The 20,903-nt window shown below is 41.1% G+C and overlaps 1 non-coding gene across 1 annotated transcript; it reads right to left on the minus strand.

The window, feature by feature from the left end:
* Positions 1-1,734: 1,734 nt before the first annotated feature.
* LOC127125080 (small nucleolar RNA R71) lies at positions 1,735-1,841 on the minus strand. Its single transcript, XR_007804544.1, has one exon. It is a non-coding gene; the product is annotated as a small nucleolar RNA R71 (small nucleolar RNA).
* Between the last annotated feature and the right edge of the window lie 19,062 nt (positions 1,842-20,903).

Raw genomic sequence — 20,903 nt, forward strand, 5'->3', positions numbered from 1 at the left:
CTTTGCAATTTACTCAACCCTCCGATTGGAGCAGGTTTTTATTACTTGTCTTTATCTTATTTATTTTCCCGCACTCGCTTTACTTTATTTATTTCTCGCACTCGCTTTACTTTATTTATTTCCTCGCACTCGCTTTACTTTTATTTATTTCCTCGCACTCGCTTTACTTTTATTTATTTCCTCGCACTCACTTTACTTTATTTATTTCCCGCACTCGCTTTACTTTATTTATTTCCCGCACTCGCTTTACTTTATTTATTTCCCGCACTCGCTTTACTTTATTTATTTCCTGCACTCGCTTTAAATTATTTATTTCTCGCACTCGCACTACTTTTATTTACTTTTCGCACTCGCACTACTTTTATTTATTTTAATGCACTTTTACTTTACCATGTCTAGCTAAATTTATAAGGTTAGAATGTAAGGATCGTAATTGAACCAGTAATCCGTACAATTGTTCGTAGAAACACTTAAGGGCTATTTTAACTTTCAACTTAAGTTTTCCCGCACTTCAATTCCGTTGGGTAAGATCGAAAGTCGTCCAACGTCTTTTTAAACTTAATTGTTTTTAACTATTTCAAAAACAGCGAAAGCGCTTTGTCTAGTTCATTAGGAGTTTTTAACATTAAGAAGAAAAGAGATTTTAAAACTATTTTCGGACGCGTTTATAAGTTTAGAGTCTGGTTCGTAAGAACCTCTTTTGGTTAAGAAATCCAGGTTATAATACTTTTCAACTTAGTCAAGATACTATATTTCTTAAAAATAGGTTTACTACTCTAACGCAATGCGCACCTTTTTATAAGTGACAATAAGAGGGTTTGATTAGGGAGTACAACTCGGTTCTGAATACGCGAAAGTGACAGTTCCTGTTAAATTAGTTCTTTTCAAAGTAGGAAATACTGCCAATAAGTAGCTCTATTAGCAAGTACTTGGATTATTAATTAATTACGTGAATTACATTCGACCCTGTCTTTATTAATTATATTTTATTTCAATACTTTACTTTTCATTGCACACTCCAAAAACACTTATTTTGATTGCCTTTGATAAACACCATAACAATAGATAACGATAGATTGACACTTGGTCTCTGTGGATTCGACAATCTTTTATATTACTCTGACGCGTTCGTATACTTGCGAAACACCGCATCAAGTTTTTGGCGCCGTTGCCGGGGACCAATTTCGTCAAATTTCATTTTCCTGTTGTTATATCGTTTAGACTTAGGCTATTTCCCGCCGATCAATGCGAAGAACTCGCAGCACCGGAAGTTTAAGCTTAGTATACCCTCTGGCGGAACCTGAACGTTACGCTCGCGCACGTTTATTCTTTCATAGAATTAAGAGAGCTATGGCCGAAGATCAAAACCAAAGATCTCTTAAAGATTTCGCTCAACCATCTAATGAAGAACCTAGTTCTAGTATAGTAAACCCAACCATCCCAGCTAATAATTTTGAACTTAAACCATCCCTGTTGCAACTAGTGCAACAGAGACAATTCGCAGGTATCGCTACCGAGAACCCTAACCAACATTTAAAAATATTTCTTCAATTAGCAGACACTTTTAAAACCAATGGAGCTTCTCCTGAGGCAATACGTTTAAGATTATTTCCTTTTTCCCTCAGAGATAAAGCCCTATCTTGGTTAGATTCCCTTCCACCCAATTCCATTACGACTTGGGATAACCTTAGAAGAGTATTTCTTGCTAGATATTTTCCCCCGAGTAAGACCGCCGTTCTTCGAAACCATATAACTAGATTTACCCAAAACCAAGGAGAATCGTTGTTCGAAGCTTGGGAGAGATATAAAGAGTTGTTACGAGCATGCCCACATCATGGTTTAGAAAATTGGTTAATCATTCAAACCTTCTATAATGGACTTCATTACAACACAAAGATGACCATCGACGCTGCCGCAGGCGGTGCTCTGATGAACAAACCTTATCCTGAAGTTAGTGCCCTCATCGAAGACATGGCTCAAAACCATCAATCATGGGGAGTCGAACGAGCGACAGTTGAGAAGAAGGAAGCCCAAGGAGGAGTGCATGAACTAAGCTCTATAGACATGATGCAAGCTAAAATGGACGCATTAGCTCTTAAGGTCGAGCATATGTGCATAAACCCGACTACTGTAGCCGCAGTTTCGTCGGATTGTGAGATATGTGGAACCAAAGGACACCAATCTGCGGAGTGCAGTCTATTAAACGAACCCACTCTGAGCAAGTGAACTACACCCAAGGGAACCCATATTCAAATACCTATAACCCTGGATGGAGGAATCACCCGAACTTCTCCTATAAAAACAATAACCCTATTCAAAATAATGCACCTCCGAGACCTAGTTATCAAGCCCCAAGATCCAATCAACCTATGCAACCTGTACCACCAAAGCCGAGCCTTGAGAAAATTATGGAAAATTTTATCACCGCTCAAACCCAATAAAACAAGGAGTTCATGAACCAAAACATTCATGTTAACGAATTAATTACTCAGTTAGGAACCAAGGTTGACCAAATAGTTACTCATACCAAGATACTTGAAACCCAGATCTCTCAGGTAGCTTTAAACCAAGCCCCTCAGACTACTCCTGGAGGACAATTCCCTGGACAACCTCAACAAAATCCGAGAGGACAAGCCAATGCCATTACCCTACGAAGTGGGAACGCTTATGATGAGCCACCAAACCCTAGATTGAGTGAACCCGAAACTTCTAAGGAATGTATCAAACCCACAGACGAAGTAAAGGAATCAGAGGAATCAGAAAACCAGGAAGGTCGAGAAAAAGGAGAAGAACCTAAAGATAAAACTTACGTACCACCCCCGCCATATAAACCACCTATACCATATCCGCAAAGACTCAAACAGGCCCAGATCAATAAACAGTATCAAAAATTTATTAAAGTTATAGAAAAACTTCATGTAGAAATCCCTTTCACAGAAGCCATCACCCAAATACCTTCTTATGCAAAGTTTCTCAAAGACATCCTTACCAACAAACGTAGACTTGATGATCCGAAGCCTTTGGAATGTAATGCTATTTTCGAGGACAAATTAAAGATAAAGATCTTGGAAATTTCTCCATTTCTTGCCTTTTGGGTAATCATGTCATCGAAAAAGCTTTTCTAGACTTAGGAGCTAGTGTGAGCTTAATGCCTTTAGCAGTTTGTGAGAGGTTAAACTTAGGAGAATTACAGCCCACTAAGATGTCACTTCAGTTAGCCGATAGATCTGTTAAATATCCGATAGGTATTTTAGAAGATGTTCCTGTTAGGATAGGTCAGTTATTTATCCCTACTGATTTTGTTGTCATGGACATCAAAGAGGACAATGATATACCAATCCTTCTAGGTAGACCATTCTTATCGACTGCAGGAGCCATAATAGATGTCAAGAAAGGAAACTTGACATTTGAGGTAGGTGACGAGAAAATAGAATTTATACTTTCGAAATTTCTTATGGCACCTGTGATGGGAGACTCGTGTTATGCCTTAGATATCATTGATGAACGTGTTAGAGAATTAGAACAAAAAGAAATTATAAAAACAATTAAGTTACCATCAACTCTCATAAGGGAAGATGATGACTTTAAGAAACCCTACATCGATAATAACCTTTACGAATGTTTATCCCTTACCCCAGATCCTATGCCATGCCCTAAGAAACCAACCTTAGAACTTAAGGAACTACCTAAGAACCTGAGATACGAGTTCCTCGATGAAAAGATGAATTGTCCAGTTATAGTTAGTGCTACCTTGAGCCAAAAGGAAACGAACCAACTTTTAGACGTTTTACGAAGATATCCCTCAGTCTTAGGATATAATATCTCTGACCTGAAAGGTATAAGCTCATTCGTATGCATTCATCGGATTTCGCTCGAAGAAGATTCAAAACCCTCTAGGGAACATCAGAGAAGAATAAACCCTATAATGAGTGATGTCGTTAAAAATGAAGTTCTTAAGTTACTTGAGGCAGGTATAATCTACCAGATCTCTGATAGTAAGTGGGTGAGCCCTGTGCATGTAGTACCTAAAAAGGGAGGCATCACAGTCGTGCAAAACGATAAAGGCGAACATGTAGCAAAACGTTTAGAAGGAGGATGGCGGATGTGTATAGATTATAGAAAATTAAATAAAGCAACTAGGAAGGATCATTTCCCTTTACCATTTATAGACCAGATGTTGGAGCGTCTAGCTAGACACTCTTACTTCTGCTATCTAGATGGATACTCTTGATTCTTCCAAATACCTATCCACCCCTAAGATCAAGAAAAAACTACCTTTACATGCCCTTATGGAACTTTTGCCTACAGACGAATGTCGTTCGGCCTCTGTAATGCCCCAGCTACTTTCCAACGCTGCATGATGTCAATCTTCGCAGATTACCTAGATGGTATCATGGAAGTGTTTATGGATGATTTCTCGGTTTGCGGATTTGATTTCCACAATTGTCTTGCTAACCTTGAGAAAATCCTAGAGAGATGCGTGGAGGTGAACCTCGTGCTAAACTGGGAAAAATGTCATTTCATGGTGACCGAAGGAATAGTTTTAGGACATATAGTTTCCGAAAAAGGTATAGATGTAGATAAAGATAAAATAGAAGTTATAGTAAACCTAAAGACCCCAAAAACCATCAGAGAAGTCCGAAGCTTTCTTGGACACGCTGGATTCTACCGGCGTTTCATTAAGACTTCTCCAAAATAACTAAACCTTTAACTGGACTTTTAATGAAAGATGCTGAATTCATTTTCGATGAAAAATGTAATAACGCATTTAATCTTTTAAAGCAAGCATTAGTATCAGCACCCATTATGAAACCACCTGATTGGTCGGAACCTTTCGAGATAATGTGCGATGCTAGTGATTATGCAGTTGGAGCCGTTCTAGGACAAAGGAAAGATATAAAATTACATGCCATTTATTATGCCAGTAGAACCCTAGATGCTGTCCAACTTAACTATGCAACAACTGAAAAAGAATTACTCACTGTAGTTTTCGCTATAGACAAATTTAGATCCTATCTAGTAGGAGCAAAAATTATAGTTTACACCGATCATGCTGCCATTCGTTACCTATTAAGTAAAAAAGATGCCAAGCCCAGGTTACTCCGATGGATTTTATTACTACAAGAGTTTGATTTAGACATAAGAGATAAAAAAGGCACTGAAAATGTAGTATCCGATCACCTTTCTAGGCTAGAACATCTAAAACCTGAACTAATACCTATAAATGATGATTTCGCCTATGATAGACTGATCGCTAGAGTAGAAACCATTGAAGATAATAACCTAGATCCTTATGAGCACCCTCAAAATTCCTTAGTAATAAGTAACGTACCCTGGTATGCAGACTTCGTTAATTACCTAGCTGCTGATATAGTACCCCCTGATCTTGACTACCACCGCAAAAAGAAATTCTTCCACGATGTGAGAAACTTCTATTGGGATGAACCGCTCCTTTTCAAAAGGGGTAAAGATGGCATTTTTCGCCGTTGCGTTCCAGAAGAAGAGGTAAATAATATTATCGAGCACTGTCATTCTGCACCTTATGATGGACATGCGAGCACCTCTAAGACATACGCCAAGATTCTTCAAGCTGGCCTATTCTTGCCTACCATGTGGCGCGATGTCTATGCTTGCATTGTCAAATGTGATAGATGCCAATGCACTGGAAACATTTCAAGGCATGATGAAATGCCTCTAAGAAACATTCAGGAAGTAGAACTCTTTGACGTATGGGGTATAGATTTCATGGGACCTTTCCCACCATCCTTAGGAAACAGGTATATCTTAGTAGCTGTAGACTATGTGTCTAAGTGGATTGAAGCTATAGCTGCACCCACAAACGACACTAGGGTAGTAATCAAACTATTTAAAAACTATATATTCCCTAGATTTGGAACACCACGTTTAGTCATAAGCGATGGAGGATCACACTTTATATCGAGAATATTTGACAAACTTTTAAGAAAATATGGAGTTAGGCATAGAGTAGCAACACCATACCACCCACAGACTAGTGGCCAAGTAGAAGTATCTAATAGGGAGATAAAACAAATCCTAGAGAAAACTGTTTCTATTTCTAGGAGAGACTGGTCTCAGAAGCTTCAAGAAGCATTATGGGCCTATAGAACCGCTTTCAAAACCCCTATAGGAACTACTCCTTATCAACTAGTTTATGGAAAATCCTGTCAATTACCGTTCGAATTAGAGCATAAGGCCTATTGGGCCATTAAAACTTTGAATTTAGACTACCTAGCCGCTGGAGAAAAGCGTACCCTAGACATTCATAAATTAGAAGAACTTAGGCAATCTGCCTACGAGAATGCAAAAATATATAAAGAGAGGACAAAAGCCTATCACGACAAAAGAATAGTAAAGAAAAACTTCAATATAGGCGATCATGTTCTCCTTTTCAACTCTAGGTTACGACTCTTCCCTGGAAAGCTACGTTCAAGATGGACCGGTCCTTTTGAAGTATCAAAGATTCTGAGATCTGGAGACGTAGAAATCAAGAACGAAACCTGTAGTCCATTCATTGTAAATGGACAAAGACTGAAGCTCTACGAAGGAGGAGACATTCCAGCATACTACTCGAGCCACACCCTGATTGATCCACCGATTCCTACTACTACAGGTGTATAAATTCTAATCGTCAAGCTAATGGCGTTAAACAAGCGATGCGTGGGAGGCAACCCATGGTTTTTCTTTCATTTTACTTTTTCGCATTTATTTATTTTTATTTTATTTTATCATATTTTGCATTGAGACTAAGATTTGAATGGTTTGTATTTTCAGGATCACTTTCTTAACTTTTACAGGATGCAGGATTTCGATGACATGCATGTGGCCTATAGAGATAATGCTCAGAGGGAGCGCTACATTGCTTTGTATCAGTGCCCTATGGCACCCACACGTTATCCTGATCAGCAGTGTATGGAGGCATTGGGTATCGAGCCGAGTATCTGATTCCTTAGCCACCAGCTTCACTGGGATGAGTTTGCTGATGACTTGAGTAACACATATAGGAACCTGACTTTGGAGTTCCTGAGTTCATTCGACTATGACCCATATTTTGGACCAGATGGGTATGCTGCTTTCAGGCTTTTCGGGGTTGAGTACTCCTTCAGCCAGAAAGAGTTCGGCGACTTATTGGGCTTCCAGACTACTCCTGATGCTATCCCGGAGACACCTATGTGATATTTCCTGGGTAAGGAGGTTGAGAAGTTTTGGAGTGATATATCAGGTGGCGGAAGCCAGGATCCATCTATGCAGCTGTCTCATGTCATACATAACCCCGCCTTCAGATACTTTAAGATGATATTAGCACATTCCTTCCTGGGAAGGCCGGATGCAGAGACACTACTGAGTGAAGAGGAGATCTTCCTATTATTTTGTGCATCCCAGTCTCGCCCAGTAGCATGTGAGAACTTTTTATTATACAGTCTCAGCGGTATCTCCAGATCTACCGAAGGAGTCATCCATGTTAGCGAAATCATCACGCAGATTGCTGTCGCTTTAGGTCTGTCTCGCAAGCTGTTACATCTTCGGACCTACTGTGGGTACACTACCATGGACATCGACTTCAGTTTGACCAAAGGATTGATGAGGAGAGCCTCTTTCCACCCATGTCAGTTCTGATTGCTAGTCGACAGTGAGGCTATTCACTATTTCACACTGCCAGATCCTATGATGACCAGTGTGCATGATCCAACAAATTAGAGTTATGCTCTTGAGGGCCAGGGAGAGACCGTTGAGGAACCGAGATCACCACCCATTGCTGAATACACGCCTACACCACCATCTCCCAGAATCACTGTTTTCTCTAATAATCTTTCATTGCAGACACCCGACATCCGCACTCAGATTGCTAAGTGTTGAAGAGAGATCGCAGCGCTTAGACAGGAGGTGGCTGACCTCACTTTACAGATGGGAGTGTCTGATCTCACCCATGCTACTGAAGCCGATTGTCTATATCAGAAGATCGCAGAGCTCAAGCAAGAAGTAGCCATGCTCCGTGGTTCCTCTCAGGAAGATGACATCCCCACTATATGATCTCACCATTTAATCTTATTTTATCTCCTTTTTATATTTCTCGTATTTACATAACTCATCTTATATTATCGCATTTGGAATATTATATAAAATCTATACATTAGTATTTCTATTTTTATCTATATATGTTTTATGTTTGTTTTATTTGCATTTTAATTTTTCAGTTATTTATTTATTTATATTTAATTTTTGTTTTTATTTCAGTTTCATTTTTTATTTTTTTTTGTTTTTACCTTTATAAAATTATGCAAGTCAAAGATACTAGGAAAATCACAAGACAAATGCTATCCGGACCCCTCAAAGCCAAAAGACTAGAAAAGTCCAAGCCAAAGGACCAAAATCCGGCCCAGCCAGATTTTGCCTTGTGGCGCCCGCCATAGACCCTGTGGCGCCCGCCACAGCGTCTGTAAAAGGTCGGGGCATAACCCCTTTCTTCACCATTTTTGCAACTTACAACCTTCCAAACCCATTTTTTCACCTTGGAAAAACATCCTTGAACCCACAAAAAGCTCATACTTTTCTAACCACCACACCACACAAATCATTATTCCAATTTCCATTTTCGATTTCATCCGTTGGATTTTGTAAAACTCCAACCTTTTCACAAACCACTTCATCTTTTTCATCACTTTTCAAGAGCTTTTCAAATGGAGTTTAACGGATTCATTCTTCGAGGAGGGAAACCGGGGGATAGACAAAGAAAAATTATTGAACGGTTGCAAAATCAGGAAATCCTCCCGACAAGGTATGTTGACGAAAATTGTCTCTACACTTTAGGTATCTATCATAACATATTTCATTTATTAGATAACTTAGGTTTGCATAATTTCTTTTCTAATAAAGAACCTACCTATGAGCGGTTGACAATTGAATTTTTGAGTTCCTTAATTTATATTGTCAACCCTAACGCTGCTAGCACAGTTGGTACTGTCAAATTTAGAATGTTTCCTGTTGAATACCAATTCAGTACCGACGAACTAGCCAGCTTGTTAGGAACCCCTCATGGGGACGGTGCTATTTGTGAGGCCCCTTTGGATTCCGAATGGTCTGTTGAGGTATTTTCCTTCTGGGAGCGTTTATCAAACACTTCCATAAACTCTTTTGAAGGAGTTCTTGCCTCAACTATCCATAACCCGGCCATCAGAGTTTTTAGATATCTGTTGGCATGCACTATTTTTGGCCGGGAGAATACAAATAAAGTTAATGCTAGAGAGCTTCTATTTTTACAAGGGAGCCTCACAAATAGACGTATTAATTCGGTCCCGTTCATGCTTGCCCATATGACATTAACTTTGAATAAAGCGGGACCGATTTCTTTTGGTGGATTGATTACATCTATTGCTCGGGCGCTTAACCTGAACGATGAGATGGCTACCCTAGAACCCTTACCTCCTCGCACAATTAACCTAAAATTTCTGAGAGACATGAAATTGTGCCGCTCGAGGAGAGAAGGAGGCTATATGCTTATGGTTCATGGTGTAGCCATCCCGTCTGTTGTTTTACCGTGCACTAGACGTACAGATGTACGAGATGAAAGGAATTGGACCTACGTTTTAGATGCTCCACCTGTTTTGGGTCCTCTTCCTCCTCACATTCCTGATGAGGCGGGACATGACACTGATGATGAATATGATCGAAGAGAGAGATCTCCCGTACCCCATGTGTCCCCCCATCATCCTTCACCACCACACACCGCACCATCTTCTTCTTCTGCAGGTACCACTCCTGGCTTCTATATTACAGAGGAGATGTGGCGTGACCACATGGCTAGAGAGCAAAGGCGTGACGACCTACTCTCTACCATGCAACAACAAATGACGGATAACATGAACTTCATGCGAGAGTCGCAGCGGAGGACAGACAGGTCATATGACACTGTTCTATAGTCCCTGCAAACGATCACAGATACACAAGCCCATAAACAAAACTACCACCAGAGACACATGGCACTAATTGAAGCCACTCAAGGTTCCATTATAGGTAACCTTCGAGAGGTGAGGACCGCTCAGGATGCCCTGATGGCGAGGATGGTTCTGAAAGATCGTCGTCATACCCGATCCCGTCGTCCACCTTAGGATGACGAGGGCACTAGTGGTCAGCAATAGGTTGTCAGGTAACTCTTCCCTTATCTTATTTCGAAACATTGGGGACAATGTTCGATTTAAGTGTGGGATGAGACTCTATCGTCTTTTCTTTATTGCTTTTCTCGTTTTTCCTTTATCGCTTTTTCTTTGCTGTTTTTAGATAGTTTATTTATTCTTATTTCCTTTTAGTTGTTTATTTTGCTTTTTAGTATAATGCATGAGTCTGACGAGTCACTGTAACACCTCAAAATTTTCCCTCCTCTCTTGGGACTAGCTTAGCATATTGCATTTCATTTTTTAGGGCATTAGGCATTTGCATCTTTGCATATCATGTGAAAATAAACAAGTCATCCTCCTAAGTCTTTCTCAGAAGATAGAGAGGTTAAGAGATTCAAGCCCTGGGGATCTCATGGATTGATGATCAATCATCTGAGGGTTGCTCTTCAATTAGGGTTTTATTGGTTCCTCAAGTAGGTTGAGTATTATCTTGATTGCAAGGGTACATCATCATCATCATGGTTATGTCATCTGCAAGGGGTTCATTGTTCATGCTCAGGTTCCTTGGGATTAGGGTTTTGACCTTTGGTCAACCCCAATCAATTGCATTCTTTCAGCCAGGGATTTTCAAAGAGATAATGTTATTTCTTGGATGAGGATCATATGATTATCATGTTAAGCTTATATAAGCTAGGGTTTCATTTTGGAGCCATTTCCCCAAGTGGTGGAGGCTCAAGCTGATCAGAGCACTTCTAGATCATTTGTCAACCAAAAAGTCAACAAAAAGTCAACTGAGGGTTGTGAGGTGGAGAAATGAGTTTCAACATCTCATTCATGTTCAAAAGAGGTTCATTTGTCATTACAAACATATATCTTGAAGAATTTGAGGTCAGTGCAAAAGTTTCCAAAAATGGAAAGTGACCTGTAATTTCAAGTTTCCAAAAATGGAAAGATTTTGGTTCAAATTCAACTTGATTTTACATCATCAAAGAAGCTTCAAATGAATTTTTTGTTGAACATGAAAGTTGAAGATATTTCTCTCCCATTTCCAAAAAGTCAGAGATCATGAATTTATGATGAATGGTTGAGGAGATATGAGCAAATGATCATGAAGTATGCATGGAACTTCAAAGTGCCATAACTTTTGATTCAAAACTCCAAATGAAGCCACTCTTTTTGCAAAATTCTTGTCTTGACCTATGCTTTTCAAATCCAATCTTGCATTTCATGAAATTTAATCATATGCTCATGTGCTAATTCAAGTGAATTTTGGAGGGAAATTGAGGAATTTAAAATTGGTGCACCATATGAACAAAATACCATTTCCATTGTGTTCATTAGGTGATTTTGAGTGAAATTGGATGCTTGCATGTTACTATTCACGTCCAAATTAGGCCATACACCACACTTTTCCAAATTTGCAAAACACCTCTCATTTTCATTAATCCTAATTAACTCATGCCTAATTCTAATTTGGATGTGATTAGTAGAGCATATATAAACCACATCATAACAGAATTTCAAGAGGTTAATCACAAATCACAAATTCTAGATCTAGAAAATTTTTTCCCTCCAAATTTTTCTCTCATTGGAATTCAAATTTTCTCCACTCAACCACACATTTTTTTGATAGATCCATCATCCTCATGACATTTGGAGCATGATTCATCCATTTTTTGTGGAATTTGAGCAAGGTTTGAAGCATGTCAAGCATATGAACACATCAATGGCAAGTGCAAATTAAGCAAGATCTAGGTCGTGACAGGCATCCATTTCTACATCAAGCTTCATAAAAGAGTGGAGAAGGAGATTTGGAGGCTTAGGAAGCTTAAACACACTGTTTTCATCCACTGCTCTTCAAGAGGTCAAAAATTCGAATCTCATAAATCTTGATTTTATGTGCATAGACTTGTAGATCCTTGCATGCTGGTTATTCTGATATATATTTCACGAAATTTGGATGAAAAACGAAGAAGTTATGTTGATTTAAAGTTTAGATCTAGAAACTTCTTTGCTTCGATCCAGAAAATATATTAGGAATTAGGCTTAGATAATATGATATTTGAATTCTACACTGAAAGATCTTTCCAACGGTATATAGTTTGTAAAATTCTGGAAAAAAAAAAGTTGCAGCTCCGCCGTGTACACGGCGAGGTATGTAGTAGAAGCTGCATTTTGTGTTGTGCCAAGGCAGTTTGGCCGAGCAGGTGGCTCAGCGCGCCTGGAACCTCTTAAACCCCTGTTTGAATCCATGCTCCAGCATTTTGGACTTTTATTTTCATTTTCCCTGGCCAAGTGAAACTACGTCGTTTTGATGGCGCGCTGGACATGCTTCGATTCTGGCTGGACACATCTTTTTCAAATTAACTCGTTTATTCATTTCCCTCCATTTTCATGTATATGCTTCATTTTAATTCAATTTTTTTATCCAACTTCAAAAAATCATAACTAATTGTAGAATGATCCAAATAATTCCATTTTTTTGCTACTTGATCCTTGGAATGTCCTTTATTTTTTGGTGTTGATTTCTTAATTTTGACATTCCTGGATTTTGATTTGTGTTAGGATAATTGAACATGTGTGCATATGTGACCTTGCTCCATTCATCTTATCATGAAATGCTTGATATTGATCCAAATGCTTTGAAATTTTGCATGATTGTTCCTAACAGGTTAATGGATGTTTGAGGCTTGATTGTACATTTTTCTCATTTACCATTTCTGCTTTATACACATGTTTGCATGGTTTGACAATTTGTGTCACACATTTGGTTGATCAACTTGTGCAATTTCATTTCCATATCAAATGACTTCTGTTGATTCTGATTTTTTGTATGATGATCATGTTTGATGTGTTGAATCCTCATGAATTTTTCCAGAATTATTTGAATCATTTCTGTTTTGATTTGGAATTTTCATTCTCAATGTCCATTTGAATACTTTGAAATTGTCTTTGACTTCCCTTGCACATGAAATGCCTTTGCTTGATGATTTTGTTTTGGTCCTTTTTAGGACATGTTAATATGTGTTTGAAGTTGCATTGTGTTGAATATTAGCTCCTATTTTGAATTTTTTCTTCACCTTTGACCGTGGGCTTTGACCTAGTGGTTTGTACTTACATGTGAGCTTTGAATTTCAGGACCAAGCATCCAATTTCCATGGTTGATGTTGCTTCATCATTTGAATGTTGATATTTGCTATTGATTGCTAACATTTGTTTGTTTTGTAGGCTTTGATGATAAGTCACTTAAGTGTTTGCCTTAGGGTTTATTTGTTGTACATTGGGATTGCCTGTTTGATATTGATTGTTGTCTATTTGTCTGAATTCTGTACTGATTGGTTTAGTTGTTTCCACAGGTACCTAAGTTGCTTTAAGTTCATTTGAATTTTGCTTTGCTTTTGCTGGTGGTTGGCATACCACTTAGGTATAATTCCTTGATCTTCATGTAGTCTGGAAGACCTGTCATGTTACTTTGGCAGGCACCTGTCTGAAGCCCTCCTTAAGAGGCAATGTTTGTGCTTGTTTAATTTTGTGCCTTGTACATTCAAAGACCTCCTCAGTGAAGAGGCATTGGCAGATAAAAGGGATGTGCAATCTATCCCCTGCTATTCAGTTGTGTCTTTCATCTTGCTCACACCATGTGTTGATGCACTTTGAATGAAAACCCAAAATCTTGTTGTGTCAAGTCATGTGGAATAGAGTCCCACATTCTGGACTCCCACACTTTCATTGTCTGAAGCTCTCTCAGGCCAGGGATAAGAGCTGTGAGGTCTTACCCTCACTTCCCATTTCATCTGCTTCACCCTAACTCTCAATGTTAGGGTTAAGAGCAAACAACACCCGTTTCCAGTTGGTTTGTTTGTCAAGGTCGATATGACCCCTTGTCTAAAGCCTAACCTTGCTTGAGCCCCCTTGGTTGTGTATAGTGTGTGCTATTGGCTTTTGATGTTTATCTGCTTAGGTTCTCATCTCCTTTCTGTAGGAGTCGTATAATCAACTTTTGAGGAAGTTGATGTACGTAGGGATAGACTTGAGTTGACTCACTGCCTGTGTGAGTCAAACTCTTGTTAGAAACCTCAACCTAGGACTATTGTGGATTACATGATAACTATTAGGCTCGAGTCAGTCTCCTTTTTAGTTTGTCATTTCCCAGTCTCTGGTTAGGATAGAAGTTTCTCCCCTGTTGAGGGGAACTACGTTGCCCTGATCCTCATACCAGATGAGGTACGTAGGCAGGAGATCGTGCGAGATCTCTCCGGGCACCCTTTTTCTTTTTTGGTGTGTGCTTGTTTGTTTGGAGTCTGATGTAAGCCCAGCGATTGGCATTCGGTTTCCTTGTTTGTTGGTTGTGTGCTTGGAGTCTAACGTAAGTCTAGCGATTGGCAGTTGGTTTCCTGTGGGTTGTGTGTGTGGAGTCTGATGTAAGTCCAGCGATTGGCATTCGGTTTCCTTATTTGCTGGTTGTGTGCTTGGAGTCTGACGTGAGTCCAGCGATTGGCAGTTGGTTTCCTGTCGGTGTTTCTTTTGTTCGGAGTTGGATGTAAGACCAGCGATTGACATTCCGTTTCCAGTTGTGTGTTTGCTCTGATGTTTCAGCGTCTTTGTGTGTGTTTTGTTTCGGCGTGCGTTAGCCGAACTACGGTAACTCTGATTCTCATTCCAGATGAGATACGTAGGCATAGGATGTGATATCCTAGCGAGCCCGTTTCCCGTTTCCCCGAACTACGTCGACTCTGATGTTTGTTTCTGACAAATTACGTAGGCCCGGGATGCGATATCCTGCCGAGTCACCTTCCTCCATCCTCTCCCGCCTGTTTATTCCAGTGTGTGTGCATTCTTTGAGCAGTTATTTAGCAACCTTTCTTCTATTCTTTTGAGCGTGGATCCCGTCGAGTACGACGGACGTGAGGGGTGCTAATACCTTCCCCTTGCGTAACCGACTTCCGATCCTTGTAATCTCCGGTCATAAGACCATTTCCTTTCCAGGTTTACTTCGAGCGTTTCCTTTTCCTCCTTTGGGATAAATAACGCACGGTGGCGGCTCTGTTTGTTTGTTTTTCCCGCGGGTTGTTTTTCGCGATGCGACAGCTGGCGACTCTGCTGGGGATTTCAGAAGTTGACCTCTTGCTGGTCCATCTTCCCTAAGCGAGTCACTCCTAGCGCTCTCTAGGATAGTTTTGGTTGCTTTTATTGCTCTATTTATTGCATTCATGATTATTGTATTGTGTATATATTTGCATATGTGTTTGCATGCATCATATTATCATTGTGCTGATTCTGTACAGGTTGGTTCCTCTGATTTGGGGTGGGTGTTCTGAGTGGGGCTAAAACCCAGGCCCGAGTATACACCTAGGATTAGTGTGGTCTCACGTTCCTCATATGTTGGTTGGGCATGTTGTTGCGACGTGACATACCACAAGCCGGACGAGGTTCTTCTGAGAGAGCTCTTCCATTGTGGAGTATTCCACCTTGGTCGAGTTACCTCTTTAGAGCTGTTGACTTCGGTGACCGTTCTTTCCCGGATCTTTGGTTTAGACGATCTTATGAGAGTTGCAACGGCACACCCGAAAGGGCAAACCCGTTGAGTATCTTTGCCCGATTGTCGAGACCATTATCCGCCTTAGGATGACCTGATTAGAATTCACCTGTGAGGGGAGGGTTTTGATTCTTACAGATGCATGTTCTGATGGTGACTCTTTGTTGGTGACTGTTGGGTCCTATTTATAAGTCGGATTTATGGATATTTATTTATGAGACGCCGGAATTTTGTCCGCAGTATTTATCAGTGGGGATCCGTTTATTTCAGGATTCCCTGGGTTGATTCAGAGATTGTTGTGGCTATCAGTTCAGTGTTTTCTCTGTGATGATGGTGATGATGGTGATGTATCCTTCCGTTCCATTTATTTCGGAACCCCAAGTCGGATTTGTGGTTACTCAGTACCTCAGATGGTTGTGATCAGTTCAGAGACCGGGGCTTCTGTACAGTTGATGATCAGATGACTTGGAGGATGGCACAGTGCATTGCATTCATACATCAGCATCATTCACATTTTGCATTTATCCGCATCTAAATCATGTCTATCCATATGCAGGGGACATTCTTGATTGAGATCCCGGTTGAGAGACATCTTGATGTCAGAATATTGTTGTCAAATTATTATCCGTCTCGATGAAGCCAGGATCGAAGGACAGAATGTTCCTCATACGGATAGACATTGCATTCATGCGCGAGTCATAATAACCTATCTTCTGTTTTGCAGGTGTCAGTTCCTAACGTGTTTGGTTTACACAGGAATCATTGCTCGCGCACGTAGAATCATCCCTTTGCACGTAGCTCGTCCGCACAGATACCCTACCAGACGCAACAGACCCAAACTGATGGATACATCCAACGCAGATATTCTCGAGCTGAAAGAGAAAATGGGAGAGTTGATCAGTGCTATGCAAGGGTTTGCCTTGGGACAGAAAGCACTTGCCGAGAAAGTGGAGAAACTTGAGCGGGCTTCGGCTGCCAACAGTGGTAATAATCAGGAGGGTGTTTCCAACCATGGTCTTGGTGGTTCTAGGGACGGTGGTGACCCCGGAAGGAAGACTACTGCTGGTGTAATGATCAACAATGGGGGAGGATTTGGTCTTGCTGCAGGCTGTGTGTCAGGTCCCATGGGCAACAATCTGAAGGATAGCCTGTTTCCTCCTTTCTTTGGGGCTGAGGAGGATAGAGAAGAAGATCAGTTCTCCATGCTGAATGAACAATTTGGGCAATATGGTGTCCAACCACCAAATAAAGAGATTCAGGTGCTGGCGGAGAAAATCAGGGCTCTAGAAAGCCATGCTACTCCTGGGGCTATCAACATGACAAACATGGGGCTGGTTGAGGGGATTGTGATCCTACAAAAGTTTAAAGCGCCTGTGTTTGACAAGTACAATGAGAGTTCTTGCCCGAAAACTCATCTCCAGGCCTTTGTCCGAAAGATATCTGCCTATACAATGGACCAGAAGCTATGGATGTATTTCTTCCAGGACAACTTGTCTGGCGGGTCTCTGGAATGGTATACCAAGTTGAGGTTGTCGGATATCAAGAGCTGGCAAGATCTGGGAGATGCGTTCTTTAAACAATATCAATTCAACGCTGACATGGCTCCTAGCCGTACCCAGTTGCAGGGTATGTCTCAGAAGCCTAATGAAGGGTTTAAAGAATACGCGCAGAGATGAAGGGAGTTGGCTACCAGAGTTCAACCTCCGCTGGTGGATCGGGAGATGTCTGATCTGTTCATGAGTACCCTGCAGGGGATTTTCGCTGAAAGGATGGTGGGTTGTCCCGTCACTGGCTTTGCAGACATAGTAGTGGCTGGTGAGAGAATTGAAAGTTGGCTGAGAATGGGGAAAATACAGGGAAATGCTCCGTCATCTGGAGTAAAGAAGCCATTTGGGAACGGCCAGCGCAAGAATGAGGGTGAATCGAGTGATGTATATGCCCAAAGGGGACACGGTAGGGATCGTTACTACCAGCACACTGTTGCGGTAACCATTCCTGCTGGTAATCAATCGGTACAACAGCAACGTCAGCCACCTCAACAGAGAGCACAGAGAGCTGGGTACCAAGTGAGAGGAAAGGGGATTGATCGTCAGTTTGATAGGCCACCTGTGACATATGCTTTTCTGTTTAAGAAGTTGATGGATCTTGGGTTGGTTCGGCCGAGGACGATGGCTCCGGTAAGACCAGATCAGAGGCCCCCTAATTATGATGAGAACGCCAAGTGTGAATTCCATTTTGGTACACCAGGGCATAACATTGAGGGTTGTAGAGCTTTTAAGTATGTTGTCCAGGACTTGGTAGACTCCAAGGCCATCAATTTTGCACCATCTCCGAATGTTAACGATAATCCCATGTCGGCGCATGGTCAGGTGATGGTGGGTGTAATTGCTGAAGATTCAGGTCACGTCTGTGCGGTGGGTGAAGAGATTGACAGTGACTGTGAACTTGACTCGTGGATAAAATCGTGCGTACCAGGGAACTGGAAGGCCGAAAAAATCATCACTGTCACTCTACGTGAAGAGTAATATTTCCTGTTTTTCAATTCTATATGCATGAAAGCCATACGTTTTGCCCGAAACGTATTGGTCCATTGTAAGGGCCACCTCATGTGTTTCATTTTGCAACATTTTGCATCCTTAATAAATGGATGTTTTTGTAGTAAAAGCGGTGCTCCCTGTTTTTCACTTATTTTTACAATTTAAACAAAAATAAAAATGGCAATGTTTATTTTCATTTTTCCTTCCTTTTGATTGGCTTCGTTCCGACTGTTGTATTCTCCGGATCTCATTGATAACAATTCTGTTACACCCTGTATGACTTCGACAATCCGATCTATCATGCCGATGAAGAAGGCGAAGAAGATTGTGATCTGCTGGAAGATTAGCCAGGTTGTTGAGACAAGAGGAGAAGGTGATTCAACCGCACGAGGAGCGAGTTGAGATTGTCAATCAAAGCACCGAGGAGGTCTGAAAGGAAGTAAAGGTTGGGGCCGCCTTGGAGGCGATTGTCAAGAGCGGAGGTGATGCCATTCGGTCTCAAGAACGCCGGTGCCACGTATCAAAGGGCCATGGTGACTTTGTTTCATGATATGATTCATCATGAAATCAAATGTTATGTTGATGACATGATAGCAAAGTCCCGAACAGAAGAGGGGCATCTGGTAGATCTGGCCAAGTTGTTTGACTGGTTGAGACAACTCAGACTGAGGTTGAATCCGAATAAGTGCACTGTCAGAATGCGGGCCGGTAAATTGCTGGGGTTTATTGTGAGTGAAAGAGGAATCGAGGTTGATCCTGCTAAAGTAAAAGCAATACGAGAAATGCCTGAACCGAGAACAAAAAAGAAGGTTCGTGGTTTCTTAGATAGATTGAACTGCATTTCACAGTTCATATCTCATCTAACAGCCACGTGTGAACCCATTCAAGCTGTTGAAAAAGAAAAAGATCAAACGGTCAGGTGAAATAATGATTGCCAAGGGGCATTGAAAAATAAAAGAATATTCGCAAGAGCCTCTGATTTCGATATCTTGTGGAGGGACGACCATTAATTCCGTACTTGACAGCCCTCGAGGGATCTATGGGGTGTGTACTGGGGCAGCATGACGAGTCTGGTCGAAAAGAGCATGCAATTTACCTTAGCAAAAAGTTTATCGATTGTGAAACAATATATTCACTGCTCGAGAAAACTTGTTGTACTTTGGCATAGGCTGCTCGCCGACTAAGACAGTATATGCTGGTTCATACCACTTTATGGATTTCCAAGATGGATCTGATCAGGTATGCATTTGAGAAGCCAGCAGAAGAAGCCAGCATTGACCGAACGGGGTGCGAGAAGGTAAATGATTTTGTCTGAATACGATATTCAGTATACCTCTCAGAAAGGCGATAAAGGGGAGTGTATTGTCTGATTACCTCGCCCAACAACCCATTGAGGATTATCAACCGATGAAGTTTGAATTCCCTGATGAGGACATCGAGGTTCTCAAATCAAAAGATTGTGAGGAACCAATCCCGGAGGAGGGGCCCGACCCTGAATCCGAACGGATTCTGATGTTTGATGGGATTGTTTATGTGAATGGTAACAGAGTTGGTACCATTTTGATTGCGCCGAAAGGATCCCACGTTCCTTTTGTTGCCCGGCTAACATTTGAATGCACCGACAATGTGGCAAGCACGAAGCTTGTATCCTGGGTATCGAACCTCGGTGCGTACATCTACTGGGGCAAAGCCTTTCTCGCTGTGTATGGAATGGAAGTCGTGTTACCGGTTGAGGTTCAAATTCCATCGTTGAGAGTCCTGATGGATGTGAAATTGCAAGAGGCTGAATGGATAAGGACTCGGTATGAAGAGTTGAGCCTGATTGAGGAAAAAAAGCTGGCAGCCATTTGTCATGGGCAGTTGTACCAACAGCGAATGAAGCGTGCTTTTGATAGAAAGGTACGACCTCGGGTATATCATGTAGGCGATATGGTGTTGAAAAGGATCATTCCTCCTCAAAACGATCGTAGGGGCAAGTGGACACCCAATTATGAAGGTTCATTCGTGGTCAAGAAGGTTTTCTCTGGTAGAGCCTTGTTGTTGACGACCAGGGATGGCGAGGATTTTCCCATCCCCTGTGAATGCGGACGCAGTTAAAAAATACTTCGTATAAGAGACCCGCTGGACGAAAAGAATAAAATAGTCCAGGCAAAAAAATGGGCATCCCGGCGAACCGAAAAAAATGAAAAAGGTTCGGGCAAAAATTAGGGATAAAATGAAAAAACTGTACACCCGGCAAGTCGAAAACCCCACAAGGAAGGCTTGGGCAAAAAAGGGTATCCCGGTGGACTGAAAACCCGAAAGGGAGGTCCAGGCAAAAGAGGGATAGAAACGAACAACTGCGTCTGGCATGATCGTTGGTACCTTGGTTAAGACACCGTGGATAATCCCCGATAGGGATCTGTCGGAAGCGTCTTGTTCAGAAGGCAGAAAGTGCGGAGAGTCTTGAGGACATATGGGGGTGTAACCGAGTTGGAACTCGATGAGATCGCGGTTTCACATTGCCATTAGGATAGATTTTCCTTTTGTGTGCAATTACCTCTTTTTAGGAATTGCTTCCTTTGTATTGCTCAGTTTGAGCCACACTTTTTCCAATCAATAAAATGCATATTCAGTCAAATAATTTTGTTTTTGTTTTCATTATTGCTTTGATTGCAAAAACATCCGTTTATTTTGATAAAGAATCTTTGCATTTTGAGA

This window comes from Lathyrus oleraceus, chromosome 2, assembly GCF_024323335.1.
Source record: "Lathyrus oleraceus cultivar Zhongwan6 chromosome 2, CAAS_Psat_ZW6_1.0, whole genome shotgun sequence".
Taxonomy (NCBI): domain Eukaryota; kingdom Viridiplantae; phylum Streptophyta; class Magnoliopsida; order Fabales; family Fabaceae; genus Lathyrus; species Lathyrus oleraceus.